The sequence below is a fragment of the Cebus imitator genome, unplaced genomic scaffold (genome assembly GCF_001604975.1).
Source record: "Cebus imitator isolate Cc_AM_T3 unplaced genomic scaffold, Cebus_imitator-1.0 Scaffold144, whole genome shotgun sequence".
Taxonomy (NCBI): domain Eukaryota; kingdom Metazoa; phylum Chordata; class Mammalia; order Primates; family Cebidae; genus Cebus; species Cebus imitator.
In genome coordinates, this window is record NW_016107459.1 from 1678854 (window position 1) to 1690618 (window position 11765).

General features: G+C 37.7%; 1 long non-coding RNA gene across 1 annotated transcript in view; it reads right to left on the bottom strand.

The window, feature by feature from the left end:
• Positions 1-4090: 4090 nt before the first annotated feature.
• LOC108313842 overlaps positions 4091-11765 on the bottom strand; it is a 20358-nt gene continuing 12683 nt past the window's right edge. The window contains exon 3 of the long non-coding RNA XR_001829252.2: positions 4091-4517. This is a non-coding gene — a long non-coding RNA (uncharacterized LOC108313842). The remainder of the gene's footprint in view (positions 4518-11765) is intronic.

Consider the following 11765-nt stretch of genomic DNA (forward strand, 5'->3'; position numbering starts at 1 on the left):
AAATTGAGGTATGCAAGAAGTCATTTTGAGGCTGATAATAAGACTTTCAGTGTCATGGCCTACGTTAAAGCCAAAGATTGGCCGGGCTAGGTGTCCTATGCCTGTAATCCCAGTACTTTGAGAGGCTGAGGTGGGTGGATCACCTGAGGTCAGGAGTTCAAGACCAGCCTGGCCAACATGGTGAAACTCCTTCTCCGCTGAAAATACAAAAAAATAGCAAGGCACAGTGGCGTGCCTGTAATCCCAGAATCTCTTGAACTGGGGAGGCAGAGATTGCAGTGAGCTGAGATCACCCCGTTGTATTCCAGCCTGGGTGGGAAGAGTGAAACTCCATGTCAAAAAAAAAAAAAAAGCCATGTATTTTTCTATATTGACCATGCTACTTAAAATGATGTCTTAGGGCCTGCAGTATCAATATTTTGGAACTTGTTAGAAATGCAGAATGTCAGGCCCCATCTTACAAATGCTGAATCTGCATTTTAAAAAGATTCCCCAGGAAATCTTTGTAATATTAGTATAGGAATCTGCTATGGTTTCAGTTTGTCCCCTCTGAAATTCATGTTGAATGTTGGTTCCTCATGTGGCAGTACTGAGAGCTGGGGCCTTCTGCGAGTTGTTTGGGTCATTGGGTTGATCCTTTATGAATAGACTAATTCCCTCCCTTGGGTGTGAGTGAGTTCTTGCTCTTGTAGAGGAGGATTAGTTACCAGAGAATGGGCTGTTATAAAAGTGAGTTCTGATTCTTACACTGTCTCTTGCTTTCACTTGTGCTGTGTGATCTCTTTACACATGTCTTTTCCACTCCTTCACCATGTATTTTTTTTTTGAGACAGAGTCTTGCTCTGTCGCCAGTTGGAGTGCAGTGGCATGATCTCAGCTCACTGCAACCTCCGCCTCCTGGGTTCAAGTGATTCTTCTGCCTCAGCTTCCCAAGTAGCTGGGATTACAGGCATGAGCCACCACGCCCGGCTAATTTTTGTGTTTTTTAGTAGAGATGGGGTTTCACCATGTTGACCTGGCTGGTCTTGAACTCCTGACCTCAGCTGATCCACCCACCTTGGCCTCCCAGAGTGTTGGGATTACAGGCATAAGCCACCACGCCCAGCTGATTCCTTGTTCTTGTTGAAAACATATTTACTTTATAAGTATAATGGATTAAGATATGTGCGAACATCTCATGTCTCATCTCCAGACTCAGCTGTTTAGTACACCCAACTTCCGCTTTATCATCTCCACTTAGGTGTCTCATGGGTACCTTGGGCTCATCATGTCTAAAACTAAGTTTCATCATTTTCTCACTAAACAAGTTCTGTTTCCACTTTTACTGTTTCAGAAAATGGCACCATGATCCATCCACTTTCTTAAACTAGAAGCCTGAAAATAATCCTTCCTGTCTTTTACCTCCGTTCCCCATATGTCACTTGCCAAACTCTGCCATTTCCAGTTTCTTAAAGGTTCTCGAATCTGTCCACTGATCTCCAATCTCTGGGCCACTAACTCAGTTAAGGCTACCAAGATTAAAAATTTGATTACTGTGACAGAATGTGTCTCTGTCTCTACTTTTGCCCATCTCAAATCTGTATTCCACATCTCACTCAGATTGGTTGTCCTGAAACAAAGATCCAAACATGTCACTTACCAAAAATCTTTTACTGACTCCTCATTCACCTCAAAGTAAAGAACGAACTCTTTAAAATAGCTATCATTTTATGAGCATTCATTATTTCCTCAAGACAATCCCATAATGCAGATACTATTGTAATTATTATCATCCTCTTTTAAGATAAAGAAACAGGCATAGAGAGTTTAAGCAACATGTTCCATGTATCAGTCAGAGAAACAGATCCACTATGTGTTATAATATATAGAATGTGTATATATAGCCTTATGAGATGCTGGGGAAGGAAGATCTGAAAGGGAGATCTGACTGGTTCCCAGCCAGTCAACATAAAAAAACCAAGCACATCCAGCCACCCAAGTGGGACTGTGAAGCTGCCGGCAGATAAGTCTGTGGGAAGATTTTGCCTCTGTGGGTTTGTAGTCAAGCATTCAGTGATGGTCCTAGGGCTGTTCCTAGTCAGAGGAGCCAGCGTAGAGAAGAAGAGCTGGAAGTGAAGTGGAAGAGAGTGAGGACAAGCTGAGACCCTCTAGGGACCTCTGTGTCTATTCATCACTACATCCAATCACAATGACTTTTAGAGAGTAATGGCTGTGGCTTCACTCTGCCTTCTAAATCTTGTAAAAGTTCTCTATTTGGCCATGTTGACAGAGAACTATCTGTTTAAAAACGTGAAATGTGGCTCTCAGATTAACGAGGTTGACAATAGAATGATTCCCCATACCTAAAGTTGTTAAGATGCGGTTTATGTCTGAACCAGGATTTGAACCCAGGCAGCCTGGCTCAGATTCCATTAAGGTCCATTTTATTATGTCCTTCATGGTCTGGTAAACTACTTATCTCTGCTTTCACAGAATCCTGTTGTACATCCTCTACTTCAGCCACATAGGGCTACCTCTAGAAACCTGACAAGGGGATGCTCCTCTGACTTTTGGGCACCTGCTAGTCCCATGCCAGAAAACTCTGCCTTTCCTCGCCCATTAAATGGCTATGTGTTATTTGCCTTTTGTGTCTCAGATAAGCTGTCACTGTCTTTAGAACAACATCCCTGTCCCCTAAAGATGGTTTTAAGTACTCCTTGTGTGACAAGATCTAATGCTTGCTGCTCTCTTAGGACTTAATACACACCTCCTACCAGAGCAGAGGCCTGTCTGCCTTGCTCACTACTGTATACCTGACACTTAGCACAGTGGCTAATAAATCATGAATAAACAACCACACTCTTCAGTAACTGCTTTATCTAACTCCCTCTTTGGACTTTATGCTCAATTGAAACAGAGATTTTTGTCTTGCCTGATGCATTCTCAGCATCCAGCATAATATCAATCTGTTTAATGTTTGTTGAATTAATGAGTCCAAAAATAATGGGAAAACACTGAAAATTCAGATTATTAATTGTGTATGTTCGCTGCTTGGTAAATTAGTAAAAAATCTTGAGTGAGAATTAACTTGGAATTGAACATTCTTCTACTTAGACCATTAAGATCATTAATCACTCTTTTCTGTTCATCTTCTCAGGCACAGTTAGTAAGGCAATTTTATACCATAAAATTCTTGGTTGTCTTTCTGGTTTTACTGACACCACAGTAGAACTTAAAATGATTTGAAGGTCCCCAACAATGAAAACACGAATACATTATTGCTATTAGAGAGTGAGAGAAACACGCTGACTTCCTGTGCTGGTTGCTGCTGATTATCCTGTTGAACTTGATTACTGATTACTGAGAGTTGCATGTTGGAGTTCTGCTTGTTCATAGTTCTGAAGAAGTCTAGAGAATGTAGTGATTACAGTGCTCATTCAGAAGAAGGCAGCAATCCAGATGTAGTACTTAGGAAGGTAGAGTAGTTAGTATGTTTTCCATGAAAATACACTGGTTTCCATAGGAAAACCAAAGTGAAAGAATATGCTGTATGCAAAAGTGAGTCCTATATCTTATAAATCCCTCTATGAGGAAAAAAATGGAGGAGGAAATTACAGGAACTAGAATCTGATCTAAGAAAAGATATGCAATGTATACTTAGTGCCTATATTTGTATGCTATAGGAGAGGGATATACATGTTTTTATTTATTTATTTATTTTTGATATGGAGTCTTGCTCTGTTGCCCAGGTTGGAGTACAATGGTGCAATCTTGGCTCACTGTAAAGTCTGCCTCCTGGGTTCAAGCGATTCTCCTGTCTCAGTCTCCCAAGTAGCTGTAACTACAGGTGCCCACCACCATACCCAGCTAATTTTTGGATTTTTAGCAGAGACTAGGTTTCACCATGTTGATCAGGCTGGTCTCAAACTCCTGACCTCAAGTGATTTGCCCACCTCAACCTCCCAAAATGTTGGGATTACAGGTGTGAATCACAGTGCCTGGCTGGGATATGAAAAATTTTCTAAAGGCAAAATCAATAGTATCAGAAACCTAAGTCAAACATTAAGAGAAGATAAGCCTTTGAAAAATAAAGGAGAAAGTTTTAAATAAATTGTTAGCATGTCATAAGGTTTTACTTATTTTAAGATGACACAAAAATGTTTGTTAATAAATGATAGTAGAAATCTTAATTAGTATGTTTATGAACCACTCTTCTGTTTATATTCTCTTATGAAGGATAATTTTGTGTTAGTATAATATTTTATTTCTCGATTATGAGTGTCAACAAAAGCAAGTGTTGGCTGAGCCTGGGTGAAACACGAGATGTTTATAACACATCCACAATTGTGGCAATTCAAATGCAGAACTTTCTGTTTAAACAAATGATTATGGTTAAAGTAGAAGTATAAACAAGGCCATAATTCATGACACATCCAATTTTTTTTCCTGCTGCAGTCATTAGTTTTTCACCTTTGCAGTAACACCCATATGAGTGCAACAAAACAGACCGTGACTAAAGGATTTGGTAAGATCTTGCTCTACAAGAAAACAAAAAGAAAAACAAATAAGACCTTAAGAAAAAGTACTATGAGTTGCTGTTTAATGAATTCCCTATGCTTACAGAACTGCGTAGCTAGGCTACTGGGAATTTAACTGTCTGAGTCTTCTTTCATTTCCAAACCAATAATACTTACATTGACATAGCCTCGGTCTACATTATATAAATTAGAGCCAGAACCAAAATAATTTCCTGGCTTTTAGTTTTAAAGAAATGAAAATCTTGGTATGAAGGCTTTCCTGTTGCTACTGTATCAAGATCTATTTGGTATTTATGGTATCAAAACCTATAATATACATGTGGAATATGATTGTTTACAATCTAGCTTGATCATGGTTATGTAGAAAGACTATTCTTTTTAAGTAAGGCTACTGCTTTTTAAACAACAGTAAAACATAGGAATCTTCAAATCAGAAGTCTATTTTTCCATGGGTATGCTGAAATAATGCTTTCAAACTATTACAAATTAACTGGGAAGGTAAGTAATAAAACAGAATGACAAGGAAATCTGAGGTTTATGTCTTTTTGGTGTAACAGACAGTAAAGCATGTAGATAATTGGATTCCTAACCTTGTCCCCTCCCTGAGTGTTATATATGCCCGCTCTTCTACTATACTCCCATGGGGAAGTCATCCTGAAGCATGAAGATCATTAAAACAGCACCAGTGGCCACAAACATGGTATTGAGGTTATTACCTTGGTTATCTCTATACTAATTTTATGTATATTATATGCATATCTGCATGCCTTCACAAATGCTGGGTAACAAGTTCAAAATTTTCAAGTTGCTAAATGTAGAGATTAGGAATATTAGTAATTTTAAGATTATGATGAGTTGCAGATGTAGTAATAATTCATGTGAGATGTTCTGTCAAATGATTTGAAAGTCATTAAAATCCTTCACCCAGAAATAAATCCATGCATTTACGCTCAATTGATTTTTGACAAAGATGCCAAGAACACACAATGGGGAAAGCAAAGCCTCTTCAGTGAACGGTGCTCAGAAAACTGAACATCCACATGCAGAAGAATGAAATTAGATTCTCATCTCACAACGTATTAAAAACATTAACTCAAAATCTAAAGACCAAAGACTTAAATCTAATATCTGAAACTGTAAAACTACTAGAAGAAAACACAGGGGAGAAGCTGCATTACATAGGTCTGGGCAATGATCCTTTGGCTATGACTCTAAAATCCAGGTAAAATAAAAACAGATGAATGAGATTATATCAAACTAAAAAGCTTCTGCACAGCAAAGGCAACAATCAGCAGATGAAGAGACAACCTATGGAAGAAGAGAAAATATTTGGAGATTAAACATCTGATAGAGGGCTTACCATCTAAAAAGAGATAATATCCAAAATATATAATGAATTCATTTAATAAGAAAACAACTCAATTTAAAAATGGGCAAAGGACCTGAATAGATATTTTTAAAAGAAGGTATACAAATGGCCAACAGGTTTATGAAAAAAGTCTTGCCACCACTATCATCAGAGAAATGCAAGTTAAAATCACAATGAGATATCACATCATGCTTGTTAGAATGGCTATGACTGAGAGTACAAAAGATAAGTGTTGTTGGCAAGGATGTGGAGAGGTAAGGCTTTTTGGTAAAACTGTAAATTAAAATAGCCATTATGAAAAATGCCACGGGGGCTTCATAAAAAATTAAAAATATAACTACCGTATGATCCAGCAATCCCACTTATGGGTATATATCTAAAGGATATGAAATTAGTATGTCAAACAGTAAAATGGTGGTTACCAAAGACTGGCAGGTAGGGGAATTGGAGAAATGTTTGTTGATGCATACAAAATTTCATTTAGAAGATATGACTTCAAAATATGGTGACCAGAGTTAATAGCAATGTATTGTATCTTTCAAAATTATTACTAGAGGCCAGAAGCAGTGGCTTAGCCTATAATCCCAGCAATTTGGGAGGCTGAGGTAGGCAGATCACAAGGTCAGGAGTTTGTCACCGTCCTGGCCAACGTGGTGAAACCCCATCTCTACTAAGGATACAAAAATTAGCCGAGTGTGGTGGCGCATGCCTGTAGTCCCAGCTACTCAGGAGGCTGAGGCAGGAGAATTGCTTGAACCCAGGAGGCGGAGGTTGCAGTGAGCTGAGATCACTCCACTGCACTCCAGCCTGGCGACAGAGCGAGATTTCTGTCTCAAAAAAAATAAAAATAAAAAAAATGACAACTAGAGTAGATGCCTATTATTCTTACCACAAAAATAAGAGGATGTGAGGTAATGCATATATTAGTTATCTTGATTTAGCTATTCCACAATGTATACCCATAGCAAAATATCATGTTGTACACCATAAAAATATACAATTATTATTTGTTGATTTAAAAAAATATGCCCTCATTGTCATAAATTTTTTGTTCGATTGCTTTCTCTTCAAGAAAAGTACTGTAACTAGGTCAGAATAAGGCAGCAACTTTATTAATGTGTGTTCAAAGCAAAAGAAGCTTTTTTCCAAGTGGATTTTTACTGTCTAGAGAATGCTCATCATGATTGTTCAGTGTCCTTGGCTTCATAGCACCATTCCAAACACTGTCTTTAGTTTCTGTATCATGTGCACAGTAGATCATTGTCACTAGACACCAGGCTTCTTTTCGGCTTTCAGAATTCTCTTTCTTGCAGGGTTAATACTTGAGGTGAGAAGGATTATGTGTTTTATCTGTTTGAGAATTCATATTAAGGTATCAGCGTGGTTTTTTATTTATTTTATTTTGAGACGAAGTCTCGCTCTGTCACCCAGGCTGGAGTGCAGTGGTGTGATCTCAGCTCACTGCAGCCTCTGCCTCCCGGGTTCAAGCAATTCTTCTGCCTCAGCTTCCTGAGCAGCTGGGACTACAGGTGCATGCCACCACGTCCAACTAATTTTTGTATTTTTAGTAGAGACGGGGTTTCACCATATTGGCCAGGCTGGTCTCGAACTCCTACCTCGTGATCTACTCACCTTGGTCTCCCAAAGTGCTGGGATTACAGGCATAAGCTACTGGGCCTGGCCTATTTATTCTTTAATTCTGACCTATGTGTTCTCAATATAGATAGTATGATTTGTCTATTCATTGGGCATGTATGTAATGTCGGTTAATGTGATACAGAGCGTGCTAGATGCTAGAGGCACAAACTGCAAAGATACAGTCCCAACCTCAAGTTTAGTAACTAGTGGAGGAGAAAGGGACACGGAGAGAGGAGCAACACATACTGGGGCCTTTCAGAAGGTGGAGGGTGGAAGGAGGGAGAGGATCAAGAAAAATAACTAATAGTTAAGGCTTAATATCTGAGTGATGAAGTAATCTGTACAACAAACCACCATAACACAAGTTTATCTATGTAACAAACCTACACTGTACCCCTAAATTTAAAATAAAAGTTAAAATATATATATATTACTGATGCATAAGTGATTTATTCAAACACAGGTAACGTGAAAAATTCAAAATAAAGCATGGAAATTGTATGTGATAATTGAAAAGGCTTTTATAAGTATAAAACAAAACATAAGAGTAATTTAGCATGAAAAAAATCAATATAATTTCAAAGGTTTAAAACCTTCAACAAAAGGAAAGGAAGATGCCAAGTTAAAGTATTTCTTTACTTTTTCTTTATGTTGGGATTTCAATCTAGCATAAAAGTTTTATCTTTAACATCAAATGATATTAAAAGTCCTCTATGATACCTGCATGATAGCTTTGTCATTAGCATTTTATGATCTGTGACATCATGTCCACAGGTAAGAACAGTGAAGCAACTTTAAGGCAATAAAACATTATAAAATATCTTCAATCATTAATGGTTTATCTCTTTTGTTTCACAATAACACAATGTTCGAAGGTAAGTCCATAGTTTTAGAAACATCTATCACTAACAGCGAAAAGAACAAAATGATTGATCCATTTAGAAGTGCCTCATCTCATGGATTAGTTTGTGCTTTAAACTATAGATTAGTGTGTGTCCATATTCAGAAAGTCTAAAGGGTTGTTCTAGTTAAGAGTGAGATATACACCTTAAAAATTCTGCCTTTAAATATTCATTCCATCACATACTGCTCTGTGACTTGGCAAAGTTACTTAGTTTACCAAAATCTCATTTTCTTCATCTGTAAAATGATGGTATTAACAGTATCTCTGATTAAATAACAAAATAAGTTCTACAGTAACTGGCACATCGTAAGCAATGAAGAAATAATGGCCATTATTTTTACCCTATTATTATTGTTTTTATTTTGGTTCACTCCAATTTTATTTGGTCAGTAATAAGACTGTGTGTAAGAAGAATCAATTCTGTCCTTATTCTGCTGTAATAGCATTTGGTGGGTAAGACAGTAATAACAGAAATCAATGCACATTGTTACATTGTGTTATTCATCCAGTCTCCATATGTTTGTGAAATCTGTGATATATGCCAGATATCAGATTACTAATTCTATATGTACTCAAGGAGCTTTCATGTGCATCAGAAAACATCTTGAGATACTTTCTGTTCAGAGTGTAAGAATGCTCAGACATGCTCAGCAGTGTGATTTTTTTTATTTTTGAGAGAGTTTCAATCTGTCGCACAGGATAGAATGCAGTGGCGTGATCTTGGCTCACTGCAACCTCCATCTCTCAGGTCAAGCGATTCTCCTGCCTCAGCCTCTCAAGCATCTGGGACTACAGGTGCATGCCACCATACCCAGCCAGTTTTTGTATTTAAAAATTTTTTGTTATTATACTTTAAGTTCTGGGATACATGTGCAGAACGTGCAGGTTTGTTACATAGGTATACATGCGCCATGGTGGTTTGCTGCATCCGTCACCCCATCGTCTACCTTAGGTATTTCTCCTAATGCTATCCCTTCCCTAGCCCGCCACCCCCTGCTTTCCCTCCTGTAGCCCCCACCTCCTGACAGGCCCCAGTGTTTGATGTTCCCCTCCCTGAGTTCATGTGTTCTCATTGTTCAACACCCACTTATGAATGAGAACATGCAGTGTTTGTTTGCTGAAAATGATGGTTTCTAGCTTCATCCATGTCCCTGCAAAGGACATGAACCCATCTGCATCCTTTTTTATGGCTGCATAGTATCCCATGTTAAATATGTGTCACATTTTCTCTATCCAGTCTATCACTGGTGGGCATTTGGGTTGGTTCCAAGTCTTTGCTATTGTGACCAGTGCTGCAGTAAACATATGTATGCATGTGTCTATGTAATAGAATGATTTATACTTCTTTGGGTATATACCCAGTAATGGGACTGCTGGGTCAAATGGTATGTCTACTTCTAGATCCTTGAGGAATCACCACACTGTCTTCCACAATGGTTGAACCAATTTACGCTCCCACCAATGGTGTAAAAATGTTCCTATTTCTCCACATCCTCTCCAGCATCTGTTGTCTCCTGATTTTTTAATGATTACCATTCTAACTGGCATGAGATGTTATCTCAATGTGGTTTTAATTTGCATTTCTCGAATGACCAGTGATGATGAGCTCTTTTTAAAATATGTCTGTTGGCCTCATAAATGTTTTCTTTTGAGAAGTGTCTGTTCATATTCTTAGCCCACTTTTTGATAGGGCTGTTTGCTTTATTTTCTTATAAATTTGTTTAAGTTCTTTGTAGAGTCTGGCTATTAGCCCTTTGTCAGATGGATAGATTGCAAAAATTTTTTCCCATTCTGGGGTTGCCGGTTCACTCTAATGATAGTTTATTTTGCTGTGCAGAAGCACTTTAGTTTAATTAGATCCCATTTGTCTATTTTGGCTTTTGTTTCTATTGCTTTTGGTATTTCAGTCATGAAGTCCTTGCCCATGCCTATATCCTGAATGGTATTGCCTAGTTTTTCTTCTAGGGTTTTTACGGTGTTAGGTCTTATGTTTAAATCTTTAATCCATCTGTAGTTAATTTTTGCATAAGGTGTAAGGAAGGGATCCAGTTTCAACTTTCTACATATGGCTAGCCAGTTTTCCCAGCACCATTTATTAAATAGGGAATCCTTTCCCCGCTTCTTGTTTTTGTCAGGTTTGTCAAAGATCAGATTGTTGTAGATGTGTGGTGTTATTTCTGAGGCCTCTATTCTTTTCAATTGGTCTATAACTCTGTTTTGGAACCAGTACCATGCTGTTTTTGTTACTGTAGTCTTGTAGTATAGTTTGAAGTCAGGTAACATGATATACCTCCAGCTTTGTTTTATTTGCTTAGGATTGTCTTGGCTATGTGGGCTCTTTTTTGGTTCCATATGAAATTTAAGGTGCTTTTTTCCCCCCAATTCTGTGTAGAAAGTCAATGGTAGCTTGATGGGAATAGCATTGAATCTATAAATTACTCTTGGCAGTATGGCCATTTATATGATATTGATTCTTCCTAACCATGAGCATGGAATGTTTTTCTATCTGTTTGTGTCCTCTCTTATTTCCTTGAGTAGTGGTTTGTAGTTCTCCTTGAAGAGGTCCTTCACCTCCCTTGTTAGTTGTATTCCTAGGTATTTCATTCTTTTTGTAACAATTGTGAATGGGAGTTTACTAATTATTTGGTTCTCTGTTATTGGTGTATAGGAATCTTGTGATATTTTGCACATTGATTTTGTATCCTAAGACTTTGTTGAAGTTGTTTATCAGCTTAAGGAGATTGGGACTGAGACGATGGGGTCTTCTAAACATACAATCATGTCATCTGCAAATAGAGACAATTTCACTTCCTTTTTCCTAATTGAATATCCTTTATTTCTTTTTCTTTCCTGATTGCACTGGCCAGAACTTCCAATACTATATTGAATAGGAGTGAGAGACAGCATCCTTGTCTAGTGCCAGATTTCAAAGGGAATGCTTTCAGTTTTTGCCCATTCAGCATGATATTGGCTGTAGATTTATCATAAATAGCTCTTATTATTTTGAGATACATTCCGTCAATACATAGTTTATTGAGAGTTTTTAGCATAAACACTGTTGAATTTTGTTGAAGGCCTTCTCTGCGTCTAATAAGATAATCATGTAGTTTTTGTCTTTGGTTTCTGTTTATGTTATAGATTATGTTTGTTGATTTGTGTATGTTGAACCAGCCTTCCATCCCAGGGATGAAGGTGACTTGCTCATGACGGATGAGATTTTTGATGTGCTGTTGGATTCGTTTTGCCAGTATTTTACTTAGGATTATCACATCAATGTTAATCATGGATATTGGCCTGAAATTTTCTCTTTTTTTCTTTTTCTTTTTTTTTTTTTTTT